Below are 18,940 nucleotides of genomic sequence, written 5' to 3' on the forward strand. Positions count from 1 at the left end.
CTGCCGCTGGCCCCAGGTGGCAGAACCAACCACCTGTGATCTAGGGCCAGCAGCAGCATCAGTCTTCCCAGCGCTGGGTGCAGGCTGTGCCCAGCACCAGTCCCAGGCAGCAGGAGCAGCCTCCTGTCATCTGGCAGGCAGATCGGGGTCCACACCCCCGGGAGAAGTCCGGCAGAGCCCCACAGCCCTCCCAGTGGTGTGGGTGGGAGGCTGCTGCTGCCACTTGGGACTGGCACGGGGTGCAACCTGCACCCAGCATGGATCCATGGAACTGAGCCTGGTGGCATAAGACACTTCCCCCTACTGGGCTCAGTTCCCCAGAGCAGCCCTAGGGAACTGAGCCCGGTGTGGGGAAGCAGAGTGGAGTGCCAGGCTGCGTTCCACTTCCCCCCACCAGGCTCAGCTCCCAGCAGCTCCCAACCCCGTGGAACTCAGCCTGGTGGCAGGAGGTGGAGTGCAGCCCTGGCTCTCCCGCCTTCTGCCACTGGGCTGAGGTCCATGGGGCTGGCAGAGCCGATGGGAGCGCAGCCAGGTGGTGGGAAGCGGGCAGATCGAGCACTGCACTCCCCGCCGGGATGAGCCACATGGGGCTGCAGAGCCGCTCAGAGCACAGCCCTGGCTCTCCCCTGCCTCCAACCACCTGGCTAGCTGCTTTGAAATTCAAAACATTTTGAAACTTTCAAAATGTTTCGACTGGTCTCGTTTCGTTTTGAGGCTGTTTCAAAGCCCTTTGTTTCGTCTTGATTTTGCTGTTTTGAAAACAAAGCGAGTCGAAATAACACTGAAATGAAACAGCTGGTGAAGCTTTGCTGGAAGAATCTATGTTGTTAAGACACTATATGCTACAACACTGACCTGCTGTGGTCTTTCTGAGTTCTTTGCAACAGAAACATTCCTGTTTTATTTTTCTGTAATCAAAAAAATGAGTGAAAACTAAGAGCTGGCAGTTTCCAAGGGAAGCCTCAAGTGTAAAAAGATTGAAAACCACTGTTCTAACACCACACTCATCACTGGAGTATCCATATACTTACCAGGACTGCAATAACTACTATGACTAACCTCTGGTGATTAACCCCCTGCCACTCTGCAATGCTTGCATATTTTGGGGCCCCTTATTCCCCCCACACAGGAAGAAACGTGGCACAGACCATCTTTTTGTTTCTACAGCACTTTGCATAATCGGATCAGGGCCAAACTGAGATTGGTCCATTAGGTACCTAAATGGGACTGGGGCAGAGCTTAGTTACAAGAAGCAGGACGCTCCCATTTTGGATTGCAAAGTTCCCTACTACAGCTTCTGCACATGGACTATAGCTTAGGACAGAGGCTGAGAACAATTTGGCAGTAGCGGGCCAAAGACACACAGTTTAGTCTGATACAGGCCAGCCCTTCTAACCTAGCAGTGGCCACTGCCCAATCTCTGTGTGAATGAGGCCTCCCATCACCAAAAAGCCACAGAAGCCCTATACACATGCCAAAACACCAGAGAAGCCCCATCTTTGCAGGCAGGATAGAATCGATCAGTGGAATGGATCCAACCCATGGGCCAACCCCAGGCTTTGGTGCCTAGTTCCCACCTATGCTCCTTTGCAATTCAAAGTTTTGTGCTGAGGTACCTAAATTCTACTGATAGGCACACAGAAACCATGCTCAACTTGTGCTGCCAGCATTGAATTCAGCCCAGAGATAAGGTCAATAGGACAGGGTCAAGAAGGGAAAGACAACTGTGATAGCAGGGACCAGTGAACCCATGTAGCTGTAGAACCATATCCCAAAATCCTGTAAACAAGCTAGTCCATTTCCACCAAGAAGCCCTATCCCTATACAACCATGCCTCTTTCTCAAAGTCCATCATGAGAGGGTTGAGCAGACTGCTGGTGACAATGTGGTCAACATGTCTCCTTCAGGCTAGATATCAGGAGGCGCTACTTCACAGTCAGGGTGGCTAGGATCTGGAATCAACTTCCAAGAGAAGTGGTGCTGGCGCCTACCCTGGGGATCTTCAAAAGGAGGCTAGATAGTCACCCAGCCGGGGTCATTTGACCCCAGTACTCTTTCCTGCCCATGGCAGGGGGTCCAACTTGATGATCTGCTTAGGTCCCTTCCGACCCAACCAACTATGAAACACCTTGAGTGACCCCACTAATGCTAAGGCTTGTCTCCCATTCCTGTCCTAGGCTCTGCCTACCCTTTTATCCAGCTCTGATCACAGTTTCTATCTGCACAGACTCCTGCTTCAACCTTGCTTGGTTTTATCTTCCTACTTGGTTCCCTGACTCCAGTATCAGCAGTTCCTGGTTGTAGCTTATTCTTCAGACCTTGCTCTTTCACCTAGCTCAGACCAACGGCTCTGATCCTGGCTCTGGACTGTCCATGCTTCATTTCTGACTGCTTGAGCAAACCAAAAAAAAATCTGCCCCTTTTTGAAGAGAACCTTCTTTTATCACCCTGCCATGGGTATGAAGCTGACAGATGCCCATGTCTCACCCAGTGAACTGCAGAACACTGTCCAGGGTCTGTAAAGCCAGGTAGCTCACCTGCAGAGGTAGAACAGTACCCCGTTGACAAATCTGACACACCCACAGCCCCAGCCCCTACAATACTGCTGCTCAAAGAGATCTGGTGATGCCCAGTACTGTTTTGGTTCATGCTATCCCCACACCTATATCTCATTGGTAGGATCAAGGTAGAGCATATAATCAGCTTGTTGACTGGTAAAGCCCTTGACTGGGCAACACCACTACCTCTTAAAGGACATCAAAAAATGCCGCAATCTGGAATGGGTATCCCTCTACTCCAGGGGTTTTCAACCTTTTTTTTTTAAGGAGTGTACCCATTCTGGTGGATACCCCTCCTGGACTGTACCCCCTGGATGAGCAGGGGGGGCCTCCCAGCAGCAGCCAGTTGATGAGCGGGGCAAGGGTCCCCCGGCAGCTGGTCAATGGCAGGCAGCGGTGGCATATGGTGGCAGCACACAGCAACAGGCAGTGGCACACTTTCCAAGTACCCCTGCTTGTCCACGTCGCCACCACATACTCCCTGGGGCCTTCCCAAATACCCTCAGGGGTACACGTACCTCTGGTTGACAACCCCTGATCTACCCCTTAACAATAAATTACTGGAAACAGCATGCACTGAGAGGATTTTGGCAAGCTCAGCGTTTAGGGAACCTACAACCTGGCCCACATCCATGAGAGGAATGGAAGATGATCTTCAACACCTGGTATAGAAATTTCCAATTATCTAGTCATGCCATTCGGCCTTTGTAATGCACCAGCCACATTCCAGCACTGTGTAAACAACATCTTCAGAGATGTGCTAGATCAATTTGTTGTGGTCCATTTAGATATTACACATGCATTTGTCCCTAGAGTGTTGTGGACTAGCCCATTCACAGGGCTGTACAGCAATCTTGCTTGTAGTTGACTTAATCACAATGATGGCCCATTTTATTCCTGACCAAGGGTTCTCCTCCAGTAAAAAGATACCCTAACTTTTTCTGGAACATACCTTCAGCACCTATGGATGTCCATAAGGCATCATTTTGGATCAAGGGCCACTGTTTCTTCCATGTTTTTGGCAGGAATCCTTCAAATTCCTAAAGGTCATGATCTATCGTCCACAGTCCAATAGCTACATGAACTGGGGCAATCACCTCTTGGACCAATGCTATAGTGCTTCTTCAGTCATCATCAGGATGCATTTCCCTCCTTCCTTAGGTAGAATTTGCTTCTAACAATGCAGATCACAGCTCTATACAACACAGCCCTTTTTCACAAATTATGGTTATTGTCCTCATTTGACCCTACTCTACCCGAGGCTTCCTGCATGTCCACAGCATCTGAGCTATGCATCCATTTGCATCAAGTTCAACAGAGTTGAAAAAGCACTTCCAGGGGGCTAAGAACACCTACAAATATGAGATCAACAAAGTGTGGTAGTCCACATGAAACATTAGCAGTAATTTAAAGTGGCTGCAGCACATTCAGAACTACCTGCAGTCTTTCCAGAGTATCTAATAATTACCTGAGTCACATTCAAGCTTTGCCTGCCAAAGGTGATAAAGTTGCGCTTGTTTTCACATGTATCACAGTTAAAAATCCCACAGAGAAAGAAGCTCTTCCCAGTCCACTGAAGCCCCCGACTCCTACCTGTTATGGCTAAGAACCAGGAAGTGTCTATGGTACATAAAATCCTTAACTCAGAACTGATCTGAGAAATGCTTTGGTACTTTATATTGATTGTGAAGGATATGGACCCATTTTCTTGGTGCACGTTGTAACCAGTAGGTTATTTGGCAAAAGATAGGCACAAGGTAATGCCAATCTCCTAAACCATTAAGCAATTGTCCTCAGAAATGAGACCAGAGATTGTAACCTAAAAGAAAAGAGAGACCCCAATGAACAATTTTCAATCAGGCACCTAACCATCAGGGAGCCGAACAAGAGTTCAAACATACCTCTGTGCTTAACATTTCCTACCTTTATGTGACTCTGAGCTTCAGTAACCACCCTTGGAAGCAGAGCCGTCCCTGAGGGGAACAATTCAGGGCGACCGCCCTGGGACCCGTGCTTTGGGGGGTCCCGCAGAGCCGGGTGGAGCAGTGGTGGTGTGGAGCTGGGCAGAGCAGCGGCTCCACATTCAGCTGCTCGCTACCCCCTCCCCCCACCACCGCTGTCACCGCCACCGGTGATGGCGACTGCAGCTTCTTCGGGTCTGGGATCGGAGCAGGGGTGGGAGCCCACATGGCTTGATTTGCCCCAAGCGCTGCATCCTGCTCAGGTTGCCTCTGCTTGGAAGGAACCTATTGCTCCCCATTCTCTATATGTAAGCAGCTAGACCTGAATCACATTTAGGCTCCTCCCAAGACTTTCTATGGATTGTGCAGAGATTCCAAAAACCTAATACGACCAAAGTGAATTGCCCTCCAGAGTGCAGAGCTTAATACAGGGGTGTTGGAAAGCAAAAGCATTGATAGACACCTAAGAAACCAGTCTGAATACTGGCCTCCACTGCAATACAAATAATTATGATATAGGGTTCGAGGCTGAAGGTATCTGCAGTGTCAGGAGCTGGATGACAACAAATACAAATGCAAGTAACTGTGGAAAACACGCAGAATGATTCCCAATCCTTGATACTTTTTGAGGTTTTCTTAATCGACACATGGGCATCAGAAGGTAGGTGGAGAAGGGAGTAGGAGATTAGGAAAGTTGTGAGGATGGAGAAGGATGTGTTTCAGGACTGATCTATATATGAAGTTGCCTAAATTTAACTAAAGTTTGATTTCATAGATTCAAAGAAACTAGGTCAATTCTGTGGACACTTAAACCTTGTTTGCTGGGATTTGCTTGTATAGGTGAATAAGTAGACGCAGATTAAACACAAATCAACTTAAAATGAATACAAGAGGGCACGTCTCCATGTTGCCCTATGGTGACATAGCAATGTACTGCCATCACCATATGGTGTGCTATGGTAACATAGCAATCACGTGTGTCTACATGTGATCACCAGCTACGCTCCCCAGGTATAGCACACCTCTGCTATGCACATGGTGCAGTAATCGCCCATGCTGCGCTGTGCTGTAGGAACATTGTGTAGATGCACCCAGAGTGTCCACAAAAAATATGGACCAATGCAAATTTATCTATTTTCTACCCACTAAAGATAACCCCGTGCAACAGTTGAGAAAGCAGACAAGCCCCTAGGGATCAAATAAATTGTAAAAAAAATCTCTAAACCTATTGAGAAGCCAGAAGTTACATTTCCTGATCTTAACACAGAGGAGAAGATCCTTTTCCTAAGGCTCAAACTAAAATTGTTGAAACTGTGCATCAACCAGGGAAGCTTGAGACAAAATCTTTGGACAAATTCCATACTGTACGCCCAAGAAATATCTTTTGAAATATTTAGTGGAAAACAGTTTCTCTTTTTTTTACTAGCTTTGATTGAAAATAGATCCTAGATCTCCCTCTTATTTTCACTGGAAAAAAGAGTGGAGAAAGGAAAAAAGGAAAGGAAAAAGTGAAAGCAAGGCAAAAACAAAATAATCACAAAAATTAAAGAAATTGAGTTTGTGTTTTTAAGCAAAAAAGGACTAAAATCTCCCACAGAAAAGTTCATTTTGGTCTAAAAGCCACTCTTTATCAACCTATGCTTTAATGCAACAATTTCAGTCAGTTCCAATTTTAAAAGCTAGGCAGTGACAATAAACCATTTGATAAAATATAAATCGTATTATATAAGTATTATATAAAAAGTAACAACCAATACTCTAAGCCCCCCAAAAAGACTTGTTTTCAAAATAAAGCACTCCAAGCAATTTCACATGAGACTCTTCCTCCTCTGAGACAAAGAATTCCTTCCCTGAAAGAACCTGTGTCCAGGAAGCATGCTTGGGTCTGATCAAAATGATACCTCGCTGCTTCACTCTAGCATGAGGACCAGAGACCGTGATTTCTTGACTCAGATGTATTGGCAATCCTCCCCTGGCCTTCCTCTGAGCTCCAGGCAAGCAGGGATGCTGGGAAATGGAGTCCCCTCTACCAGCTCTATTGTAATTCTGAGTTGGGTGAGACGCATGCTGGGTAACAGGATGGGGCATTAAAATCTCTGGTCTTTTCTCAGCTGGAGACATGTAACAAGATGGGTTCTATGAATGGTCTTCGTTGCCAGCCACAGGACCTAACCCTTTCAGCAAGTTTTTTTACTGTTGTCTGTATCATTTGGTTTGCTTTAAAAAAATGCAAATTTGACGATAAGGATCTGAATCAATTTTCTGAGAGACTGGGCAAAATATTCTGGTGCTGGTGGGAACTGAAATAAAGCCCTCAATGGGTGTTCTTTTGTTTAGCTATTCCAAGGAGATGGGGTTGTGTTTGTGGGGCTGGTATTTTTGCATGGCTCTCTAACGGTCCTCACATCACTCATAGGGGCAATACAAATAACTAAACATTTTCGATGCTTGAATGTTGAAATGAAGAATTGATTCGTCTTCATTAGTGTGAAGGGAATACAATGAGTTATATGTAGAACAAGGCAATCTTCTTCATGTCAAGCCCCTCTCAAAAAAAAAAATACTGGATACATGTATACGTTTTTTTCTGGCCATTTCTGAACCACCCCTAATCTGAGCATGCTTAGCTACTAATGGCCAACCACACGTGTCACAGGCAGCCTCTGTGTGTGGCACATGGCAAATAGAGGAAGAAGCAGGTAGCACCGTAGCAGATTGGGCAGGGAGCAGGAAGCAAAGTAGTAGATTGGGCAATTAAACCTTAAATTCTTCATCATTAGAAGAGACCGCTGGGCAACAGGAATGAGAGAAAAGTTGCTGATCTCTGTCCCTGCAACTTACTGTGCAGATGCAGTTGTACTCATTTTTTAAACAGAAAGTTGTCTATAGCTGGGAGAATCCTCTATGTTTTGTGTCTGTACAGCACCTAACGTGGCAGGTTCCTGGTTGGTGACTAAGGATCCTTGGTAGAGCAGCAGCCCAAATTATCCCAAAGAATATTCAACAAATTTCAGGTTTGAGGCTTTGGAGCTCTCCTGTTTCTGCCACATGGTAAACATGGCCAGTCTGCAAACTGGACAATCAGTAACTGCTATAGCCGCTTCTGTGGGGAAGGTTCAGCCATCCTAATGCAAACTTAATAAAGCTAATATGGATACAGATGCTTTCTCCTCCCCCTTAAAACTTCCCATCATTACTACACTCAGTTCAGCTCTGCCTGTCAACAACTAATGCAGACCAGCTGCTGGTGCTCTAACCACTGCATTGTCTAAGCCGGCTTGGAGTAGGGCCCAACAACACTGTGGGTGAAATACCCCCAGCCTTTCACTGGGACTGAACTAGCAGTAGAAGACAGAGAGGTTGAGGGAAGAGAGGATGAGGGAGGCCCAGTTTCCTAGGCTCTTGTCTATATAATGCCATATCCATTGACATGGCAGCAAAGGACTCTTCTACTTCTTGCCTCTTCACCTCACTAAGAGGGAAATAGCTTAGCCCAGTAGAGTCATTTAAATATTGACATTAGCACGTCACTAGCAGTATTTTTTAAATTCAATTTGCTATTTGGCAAATCCTGCACACTATTGTCTTGATAGCTGCTCTGATTTTTTTTTTGAGATAATTCCCTTCAGATCCATGTGTGCCATAGCTCCTATTCACCTTTCCCAGCTGTTCATGTGGCCTGAATGTATGTACAAAGTATATTTTGAAATTGCATGTGATCATATTTGAGGAAACCAAATATAACATTTCACTGTACAAATACACATGACAGACAGGTCTGCATGATTACCAATGCAGGATGCAGAAAACAGTATCTTATGATGTATCTGACCCATCAAGAATCAATCAAAGAGAATCGTTCAATTAATCGTTAGTATAAAAAAAATTATACATGATTCACCCCTCTCAGATAAAGGAGGATAAGGCAACTATGGTCTCCTCGTGTCTCTTCTATAAGCAACAGTTATCTGATAAATGGTGTTTGTTCAGCTATAAATGAAATGCTGAACAATGACTGTCATATAAAGTTATGCATTACGGCTCAGATTCAGCAAAGCATTTAAGCCTCACTTTAGCATGAGAGTAGTCCTATTAACTTCAGTCGAAATACCCACCTGCTTGAAAAGAAGTACATCTGTACATTGCTTCCAGAAGCTGAGCCTTAATGCACAACTTTATATGACAATCATTGTTAAGCATTTGATTTACACGTGAACAAAATTTCTCTGACAAAAAGTAACCTCTCCTCTCACAAAGACCCTGTGATTGAATGATACTGTAAGCCCCATGCAGGCTCTATTACTTAAGCTATTAGAACTATAAAATAGGTGTTCTGAAAAAAACACACTGGACGCTGCTACTTGTCCCCGAGGAATGCCTGTGCCACATGCCCTCTGGCGCACAGAAGATTACCCCAGGTGCAGTAGGGGAGGCTAGGGCCAGAACTGGGCTGGCCCTGGAAGCCTTACCTGTGGTCCTGGGGACTTCCTGGGGCTTCAGCAGAGGTAATCCTGCTGCTTGGAGCCTGGCCAGCAGCTGAGGCATGGCTCCAGCAGGCCAGGCTCTGGTTTTGGACGGCGTGTGCTGCTCCTGCATGTCACCTGGCTTTTCTTATTTGCACAGGATTTTTGGACCCTGGGATCCCCCGGGGTCAAACCCTCCCCTCTTCCCCACCCCCTTGCAGCGCAGAGAACACCTGAATGTGTGGTATGTGGCACCGCAGATGGGTCTGCAGTGTCACATACTGCACAGCCGTGCTTGTCTGAATGTGGCCACTGGGTACAGTTCTGCTTTCACTTCCCCCAACAGAAATCAAGAATAGTTCCACTGAAATCAACAACATCACAAGGGTCTTATATCAGGATTGGGCCCCTATCCGGCTTAGTTATCTTTGTCTGTCTTGCATTTTTGGACATCTGGGGATTGAACATTCAACTTTTACTGTGTAGTAATGTAAGGACTTGGTTTCATTGTGGGTTGCTGGTTGCATTTAACGTATTCCAAATGCCTGATCTTACAGCCTTTAATCATGCAAAACTAACTGAAGTCAATGGGCATTTTGCCTGATTATTGACTTCTGGCTCCAAACATTTTTTTTCTGGCACTTGTGGGTCTGAGTTATCATCCAGCTCCCACCCCACCCAAACCTGAGATGGTCCAATTTTTTGGACCAAAAATGTTTATCTGAAAGGAGCTTTTTATTCTGTGAGTTTCCAAAAAGTCTAACAAGTCTTTAGAACAGTGACTCTCATCTAGGGTGCTAGGGCACTTTGGGGTGTGTGAGACCCTATTAAGGGTACCATGGAGTTCTGCACAATATTAGTACCTTTAGATGTGCAAACACCTACACATGGTTCACAAGATAAACCCAGAGTTTTCAAACATAAATTCGTAGTGTCATCCATAGTGTGGGCTTTCTGAGTTATTTGCGACAGAAGAATTGCTCTATTATTTTTTTGTTGTAAAAAAAAAAAAGAATATAAGCTAAGAGATGGCATTTTCCAGGGGGTGCCATGAGTTTAACAAGGTTGAGAACCACTACTTTAACAATAGCTACTGAAGTGGTAATTTGTAGACGCCATGCCAAAAAAAGCTAATTACATTAACAATGTAAACCATTTTCTGGGGTCAATAAAATAGTAATCCTGTTTAAACAGCTTGAAAACATCCCCATCTTCAGACCAACAAGACTCCTACTCCATATCCCACAGAACCAGATCAGATAGATAGATACATATGGATTGTGCCCACTGAGCCAACATTAGCCTTGTGTGGACCCCTCTTTCTTGCCACCATCAGCTTTGCCTAGTGAGGCTATACTATGGCCTGAGGAACCAGGAGATTATACTGGTTGCTGACCGCTACAACTATCCCTGGGTGTGGGAGAAGTTATCTTAGGAGATAGGCTGGATGCAGATGGAAAGAGTGATTTAGAAAGGAAAATAAGATGCAGTAGACAACTGCCACACACCCTGCCCTGCTTTTAAGTCCACGTGTAAAGGAATGAGTCAGAAGCTTTAGCCATGTGTAGCCCAAATGCAATAAATTTGCTTCTCTCCACGTTCCAAAAGCTTCTTGTTAGAGAGTTGCCTGATTTTTACAAAGTTTTGCGTTACAACTTTGAGAGAATGGAATAAATTCTCTACCCCCTTCTTCCAACCTAGCATGTGCTCCTTTATGGGTGCCTTGCAAGGGTAAGACTTAATTGGACTTAGGAGGAGTCAACTGTCCATAATAGTCTATCCCACTCTCCTAGCACTTGCTGGAGATGTACACATCTAAACACAGCTGCTGGGCTCTGGTAGGAGGGCTGCTCCCAACTGATGAGAGGAAGGAGGGGAGGGCTCTACAGGATGTTTGTTCCTTTCAAAAGGCAACATTTCATTGAAAAGTGGAAGGGGAAGTAACAGAAGTAACCATGAAAGGGTCAGCCTTTCATGTGACATTGGGGTAGGCTCCATCATTACTGAGTTTGCCAATCAAAAGGATTGGCAACTAAATTCCTTGTCTCCTACAAGGCATTTTTCTACTAACTCTGGTTAAAATAGACTCCTTTTAGGGTACAGTACGGAATCTAAAGAGTTTTCCAAGCTGCTCAAAGCCCTGGTTGAGGGCATATCTAAGAAGGGGAAGTAACTGTTACGTTATCCATTGTGCTCAACGGACTGGGTTCCAATCACTTTTGAAAACGGAGCCTTTATGAGATGCTTCAATGGGAGCTGAATCTTTGAAAGTCTGGTCCTGATCTCTCTTCAAAACTTGGCTCTAGGTTACTACTTCTCTGTGCGTCTTAGGATCTTATAATGGAGCCGATTACACAGAACCTAGGTTGCTGACTTCATAAAAGGTAACAATACTAATGGAGTGTCTTCAGAGAAACACTCGTGCTTTTCTTCCACAAATCAATTTAACTGCAAGTTGAAGTGCTGTTTACCCTCTGTGACACACCAAGACAACTCAGAACTTGCATCTCACTGCACTATCTGTGGAGTCTTGCCAGACATAAGTGGCTCCCCCTGCATGGGTTGCTGCTGCTTTTATTGTATTCGTACTGAGTTTAAACTTAACCTGCTGGATTGCACTTTGAAAACCCCATCAGTATCTGGCATAGGGAAGCGTGCATTTTTTTGTTTAAAAAACCCACATTTATGCACTTTGACGAGACAACTACAGTAGCCAGAAAAGTGTGAAATTTCAGCTCTGACCACGTCATGGCTCACAAGTGTCAGTTACATTAAAATAAATGGCCCATTTCCTCAAGGAGCAGAAGGGCTCGTGAGAATTTTTGAGACAAGCTCTGACTCTTCCTTTCTCTCCACCCCATTGCCTTGATCTACCCCTCTGTGCAAGAGACTGGGTTTGAATGGAAGCTGTGCCAGCATCCACAAACCTGGCTAGGCTTTTCTGGACTAGTGTTAGCCTGGCTAGGCTTTTCTGGACTAGTGCTAGCCAAAGGTATCATTTTAAGCACCCCCTGCTCCTGTTCCTCATCTTTGCTGCATTGGCTCTGTGTGTGACTATCTCCAAAGAGCTAGCCCTCCCCCAGCTCCCAGCTCGCCTCCTGGGCAGTTGTCTCCATCAGGAATCTCCATAAAATGTCTTCCACTTTTCAGATTTTATTACAAGCCCTTTTGGAGAAGCCCCCATGTGGTGGGCTGTAAAGAAAGCTGGAGCAGGGAAAATCCATGGCAACTGCAAAGGGAGGAACAGCAGAGGGCCCAGGAGGGGATTTTCAAAGGCAGAAATAAGAAATGGAGGCAACATTTTCAGAGGCTAGGCTTAGGAAACTTAAACCCCACTAGCTTTCAGGGACACGTGGGCTCCCATGTCACAGATTAAAATGGGGCTAGAGATCCTGAGTGACTTGAGAGCTTTTTAAAAATCTTACTGTGTCCCATTCCCATCTGGACCGGTGAGGCAATGGAATCACAAGCCCGATATGCCTCGTGCCTCAAAGCTTTTCTCCCAGGATAACCTGAGGAAGCCCTCCCTCAGTTGAGACACCTTGAAACAGACACTAGGAAATGGACAACAGAGATAAATTCTGCATTGGCCCCGGCTGGGTGGGGGAGGCAAAAGGAGGCTGAACTAAGTGAGTTAGGGTCCAAGCCTGCAAGAGGCTGAGTGGTCCAGCCCTGATCCAAAGCACAGCACATACAAAGTCCCACTGAAATCAGTGGGAGCACATGGAGGCTTAAATATAAACCATGTGCTTTGCTTGATCAGGAGGAAAACACTCTGTTCATTGCAGAATCAGGCCCCCCAGATACTGTGAGATACTGATCCTCTGGCTTTGTCTGGGATAAAGCTGACCTCATTTAAGGTCCAGTTTTGAAACCAGTTTGGTTAAACCAGTGAAAACCTCTGGGTGGACAGACACTTGCAGAAAACTGCCTTGTATAAACTGAGCCTAATTTGATTAGAAATTGTCTGAAGTGTGTATAAACCAGACTTGAACCAGAATAAGAGTTTTCAGTGGGTTTAACTGTAACAGCTTAAAATGCCACCTTACATCAACTTTCTCAGGTAGGCAAGTAATCACATTTCACGTGAACACTACTGAGAGGGAAACAGGCTAGAAGTAAACAGTCTTTTTTGACTGAGGCTGAATTAGATCTTCTCCACTCCTAGAACTATACTGAACGTCAAAGCTGGGGCAGGGGACTAGGTAAACATCTACTGGAGAGAATGGGGGTGACAAGTCCCAATGCTAAAGTCTGTCACAACTGATCGTCCTACCGGGGAACAGAATACGCTTAGAGGCAACTCACTTCCACGTGTTCTCTGACTGAGCTCTGATTCTAAGGAGTTTCAGAAATAAACTCCCAAACAACATAAAGTGGTACCCTTTCAAGAAAACATCTATGCCTCGTACTGCTTCCTATGCTAACTAGCCATAAAACTTGTAGAGACTTAACTAGCAAGTTTCACAGTCTAAAAAAAAGGGTTTCCAAGCTGGATTCACAAGAGGATCTCACACTTATGGGGAACACCCAGAACTTTAAGGATAAAAAAAGCACAAGGGCTTTGAAAAGGAGCATAAACTCCCACACTCCAGAGCATCCCATCTCTAACTCTAAGGTTAGGAAGAAACATTCCCTGTGAGCTAACTATTCCATAACTGCTTTCTGCAGAGCTACTTACACTTCCCACTGGAACAGCTAGTACTAGTCACAGTTAGAACAGGACAACAGATTAGTCACTCCTGATCTGATCCTGTAAGACAATTCCTCTCTCTCTCTGGTCCATCTCCCTCTCTTTTTAAACTTGTTTAGACTTTCCCTGTTAAGTGCTTCTTTTTAAGCTCTGTTCTTAAGGAAGATTCCCTCTGTTCATTCCTACTTTTTTTTTTTAAACCAGAAGTTGGCAGAATCAGAATTCAGACGACTCAAGGCAATGCATTAATAAAGGATCTGGCAGCATGAAGATATATAGATCTCTCACCACTTCCATTTTTGCTGCTTCTGCTTCCACAGACTATGAACTCCTTTTATCTGTTTGAAAAGTAAATACCTCAACCCAGAGACTAAAAAGAGGTTGCTGGTAACATGGGGGCATTTTTTTGAGGTGCTGAAGTGATTTAGAAGCCTAAGTATTAAAGTTAAGCACCCAAGTGCTTAAGTCACCTTTGAAAATGAAACTTGGTTACTTAGTGTGTGCTGAGATTTTAACCTTAGCTAGATGAGAAAACAACTTTGATCATTTTTGTGAGTAACTTGGTCTTTAAAGGAACTTCCGTCCAAAAGTTTCAGCTGTTTTCATTGCTTTTAAAGTCTCCATCACTCTCTCTAAGTTACGAGAAAGAAGAATCACTGACTACTACTAAAACAGTTCCATATGCATCATTCCTTCGTCATAGCACTCTTACCAGGCTCTTGTTTGTGAAAGCAACATCTACTCACTGAGATTTTCTAAAGTTTCACAAAGGCTGTTTTGTAAAACCAGTGGCATCATTAATAACACAGGGTGAAAATGTTTCTTGGTGTCACTGAGGGAGGCACCTTCCATTCATAAAGCCAGCAAACTTGTAAACTACTGCTAGAGGCAGGTGGTCTCAGTTACTAACAACCACTCCCACAAGGGGACTCTTTCTGTTTCTGGAATTTCAAACACTGAGCCTAACTCATGTTATTCTTCCACAACTTCTCTTGCTTTCTGAACTCTCCCAAATCCTACTGACTGGCACATTCTGGAAAACATTAACTTCTCTGTATCTTTTGGGGGATGCTGGCTGGAACTATTTTTTTTTACATGTTTATATTCTTATAGCTGTGACTTTTTAAAGGGGGATAACTCTATTATTATTGATGTGTTTATTTATTTAATAGTTTCTGTTAAAAGGAAAAAGCAAAAGAAATCACCACTGGAGAATCTGTTTCAGTCCTAAGAAATTGCTACAGATGTTGAGAACTCATTTCTCCCTCCTTCCACAAGAAATCCCATCAAACTCCAAACAAAGGGCATCTACAGATCTTTATTTCTCATTGGCTCAAAAACTCGAGACTAGAAAGCTTGCAGTGAGGTGGCAACTTCTTGTGCACATTTGCCAGTTTTAGCCCCGCCTCACAAACAGGGATTAAGCCAATTCTTTTCTAATTGTGTCTGATTGCAATTTGTTGCAGTTTTTCCTTTTTTCAGTTATATTAAAAATGATGCACATCCCAGATGATCTACATTTTGAATCTTTACTTATTACAGAAGAACACGAAACAGACAAATGATGTCTGTCCTTCATGGCTGGAATTCACCAACAGGTTTACAAATTACTTCAAGTAGGGTCCAACATAATTCTTAAAGGACCAGTTTTCCGGGTACACATGTCCAAGTCCAAAGAAAACTATGAAGATAACCAAAATTTGATCTGAATTATTATCTTTAAATATTTACATAGCAAGGTGTTTTTTATCCTCTTCCTTTCTCACATATATTAATTTTCAAACCCTGGTGTAAGCAATGCTAATGCTTTCAGCAATGAAGACGGCACCTTTTTAATAAAAGCTAATTGTTTCTGTTTGAGGGGAAGCAAATAAAGTTGAGAATGCATTTAAACTGAATTTGCCTCAGAATTCAGGAAGCTTTCTTAAATTAAATTAATGACTTTTTCCAACAAACTTTTGCAGACCTGAGAAAATAAAAGCTAGCAAGAGACATTTTTTCAACTAACAATTTAAAAGAAAGAAGTCACGCCAGATGTTCTATCACATCTTACAATATTTCGTTATGAAAGCATTAGGCATACGACTGTGTATGCACAAAATAACATATCTGAAGTGTGCACATGTATTAACTTGAAACAAAGCCTGGAAAGGGGGGAATACACCAGCTCTCAAATAAACTAGATACATGTATATCCACATCAATTCATAACACACTAAATCCGCCTGTAATTATTTTCCTACCTCTGTTTGGGGGTTTGGGACACATTTTTTTTCTAACTGGACCTGTTGTTTATGTTATCCTGACTTAAAAATATGTCCTTTTAGTTTTAAGTATATTGGCTGTTATCAGCCATATTCACGATTTCCCCCAATTACTAAGTTTCATTCTCTCTGGGCTACTCACTTCCACATTCCTCATATTTGGAATGTTTGCTTGATGGATTCACTTACTTTTTTTCCCCTCCCCCTTTATTCATTCATTCTTTCTCTCTCTCTCTCTCTCTTTCAAATTCTATCCCCTTAAGTCTTTTCAGTTTCAGACAGATCTACCCTCCTAAATATTTCTTAATCGAGGGGGGTTTTAACTTATTAATTTTCTTATATAAACTTGAGTTGCCCTCTCACTAACACAGAAAGTTGCACCCTTTTAAAAAAATATTCCTAAACTTTCTATGTCCTTCTCAAAATGGCAATGAGAGACATTTTTAACCTACACAATTTGAATACAACTTTGTTTTAAAATATGAATGCCAAACAATGAAACAATATATTTACTACCCATGAATGTTTTTTTTCTATGTTGTATAACATTTTTTAAATATTTCTTTAAAATAATTTCCTAATCAACATCAATAGAATAAGCAGTTTTTAAGATTTCTCAGAGAATCCTGGTAGAAGCCATTTAATTAAATTATTCTTAATGAATTTGTAACTCTCTTACACTTTGCACAAATGCACTCCAGCAATTCTCTCACATCTAACACTGACACATTCTCAGTATTTTAATTCATGTTTGTTAGGGATGAGAAGAGAAGACACATTTTATAAGAAAAGAAACAATCAGGAGAGAACTAACTATGATATGCAGTTTCCTAAAATATATTAATTTCCAAAACACATCAACTTTAGTCTTATTTAGCATTTATCAGTTTTAGTTCTTCTAACAAAAGAGATCCAAGCAACAAGTCAACATTTTAGTTGTAAAACTCTCTGAAAAGCACATGAGTGAATGTGGCTTCATTTTCTAAGTTTCTATACTTCAAAGTTTGTGTCTCATCAGATTTTTTTTAATTATGCTAACAACATCTGAATCCTTGTTAATCATCCCTAATTAACTATTTCCTGCTCTGTATGTCCTTAGATTGGAAAATCCAGTCCCAAAACAACCAGAAAAAAAGGAAACACTTAGAAACATAGCCACTAACATCACCTCACTCTTAGACAAAAATAATCTTATTAGATGGTGTATCATCTTTTTACTTTTTTATTTTTATTTTTTAGTTAACTTCCTAAATCTATTAATATTTTAAGGCCACATTTAGAAAACAGAAATACAAGTCTGTTTTAGGAAATCAAGACAGTGTAACTTTATCAAAAAATCAAGTGATAAATGAATGTATCCAACCTGAGAAACATCACAGTCTTGTACTAATAAAGCTACTTCAAATAAAGCACTTTAAGGGAGAAAGTCAACATCAAAAATGGCTCCTGTAGCTTTAAAGAAAGCAGATGGGGGTATATATAACTATAAAAACACACCACGCCATAGAATTTAGGATCTGTATGTCATTAATTTTATTTCTCCTGTGTCTCCCTGAAATTTGGTAACTAAACTTAAGTTTGATTCCACTTATTATAAAGTTTCAGTCACAATTTGTTTGAATTACACATTCAGGAAATGTTTACCTTTCAATATAATTTCTCCTTTGCTATTATTAAGAAAGTCTGAAAAAAGGTTAGGATAAATGAACTAAGAAATATCTCAAAATCTACTGTATTCACCTATTGATTTTTCTAGCAGTGCTAAGGAAAAAAAAATCAGACTTTTTCGATTTTATTATGTTACCTTTCATACTGTAATTGCCTTTCCAATAACATTCCATTCAATTGATATTTAAACCACAGCAAGTCTTTGAACACTGTAACAAGCAATATTGATCGTCTGTATACATGAGATGGGTCTTGTTGCTAAAATATTTGATAAGAAATTATTAGATTTTTGGTTTTGAGCTAAACCTTCTGGGTCTCATTAACCTATAACGGGTTATAGAAGATCCAGTTTTCAGCCCCTGGGCTTGAATTGGCAAATTGGTGAGAAAGTTTAAAAGCCCAACAAATGGTTCAGGCCTAGCTTTTCCCTGTAAGATGTCACTAGTGCCTTGTTGGTATATTTTGTCAATCCTAAAGAAGGGAAAACAGGCAATAAATGATCTGTTTCACGACCTCCCTCCTGCTCTGCTGCTGAAGTAACTGCCTGATCACGTGGATGAAGTGTATTACAGATTCTGCTAGAATTCAACGTGGACTATTTGTATCTTGGGCCAAATCTCCTGCTCCCAATGAGGTGGAGAAAATACATTTTTTTTTCCTAAAAAGCCATTGCCATTCATTATTTGGGGATTTCTCCTCCTCTGTGTGGTATCGTCCCCTAAGCTGCAAAGTATCTACATTGTAGCCAGAATAATTCCTTAACACAAGAGGATCCCTCAACAAAAGGCCAAGGGCATGAAGATGACTGTACGCTTCTTTAAAATCTAGCTGGAGAAATAGCATCCATTTAAAAACAGAAAGACTCTATTTTTCTGTTTAAAGCAAAAATAAGGCAAGTGAAATCATTACAGACCACTCAGTAAGAGTTCTCCAGTACCACCAGTTCCCTCCCTGCAATTAATTTAAAATACACTCCCTGCATGAAATATTCAAACAAGTCCTTATTTAAAAAAAATTAATTTACCTTATTAAATGTTATAATTGAAAACAAAAAAGGAAAAAGAAAAGTGATCAAACTAACTGGAAACTACATAGCTTAAAAGAGAGCGAGAGAGAGAGAGAACTTCTGGCCTCACATGTATTGGAAACCTAAAAACAGATCTCAGTCATACACCACCTTGAGTAAACTACTGCATCATTTGTAATCATTTCTTAAAACTTACTTACAAAGTAACTTTAAAAAATAAATATAAAAAACCCCACATAAAGATCATCAGCACTGACTCGTGCCTAGCTTGGGGCACATCTCGAGCCCCCCCCCCCCCCCCCCCCC

At 42.4% G+C, this 18,940-nt stretch overlaps 1 protein-coding gene across 3 annotated transcripts in view; it reads right to left on the reverse strand.

Moving 5' to 3' along the window:
- IGF2BP1 (insulin like growth factor 2 mRNA binding protein 1) overlaps positions 1 to 18,940 on the reverse strand; it is a 108,161-nt gene that overhangs the window by 87,449 nt on the left and 1,772 nt on the right. The gene's annotated exons all lie outside the window — the stretch shown is intronic.

Source organism: Gavialis gangeticus, unplaced genomic scaffold, assembly GCF_001723915.1.
Source record: "Gavialis gangeticus isolate Ggan-Ray unplaced genomic scaffold, GavGan_comp1, whole genome shotgun sequence".
In the NCBI taxonomy this organism is placed as follows: Eukaryota; Metazoa; Chordata; order Crocodylia; family Gavialidae; genus Gavialis; species Gavialis gangeticus.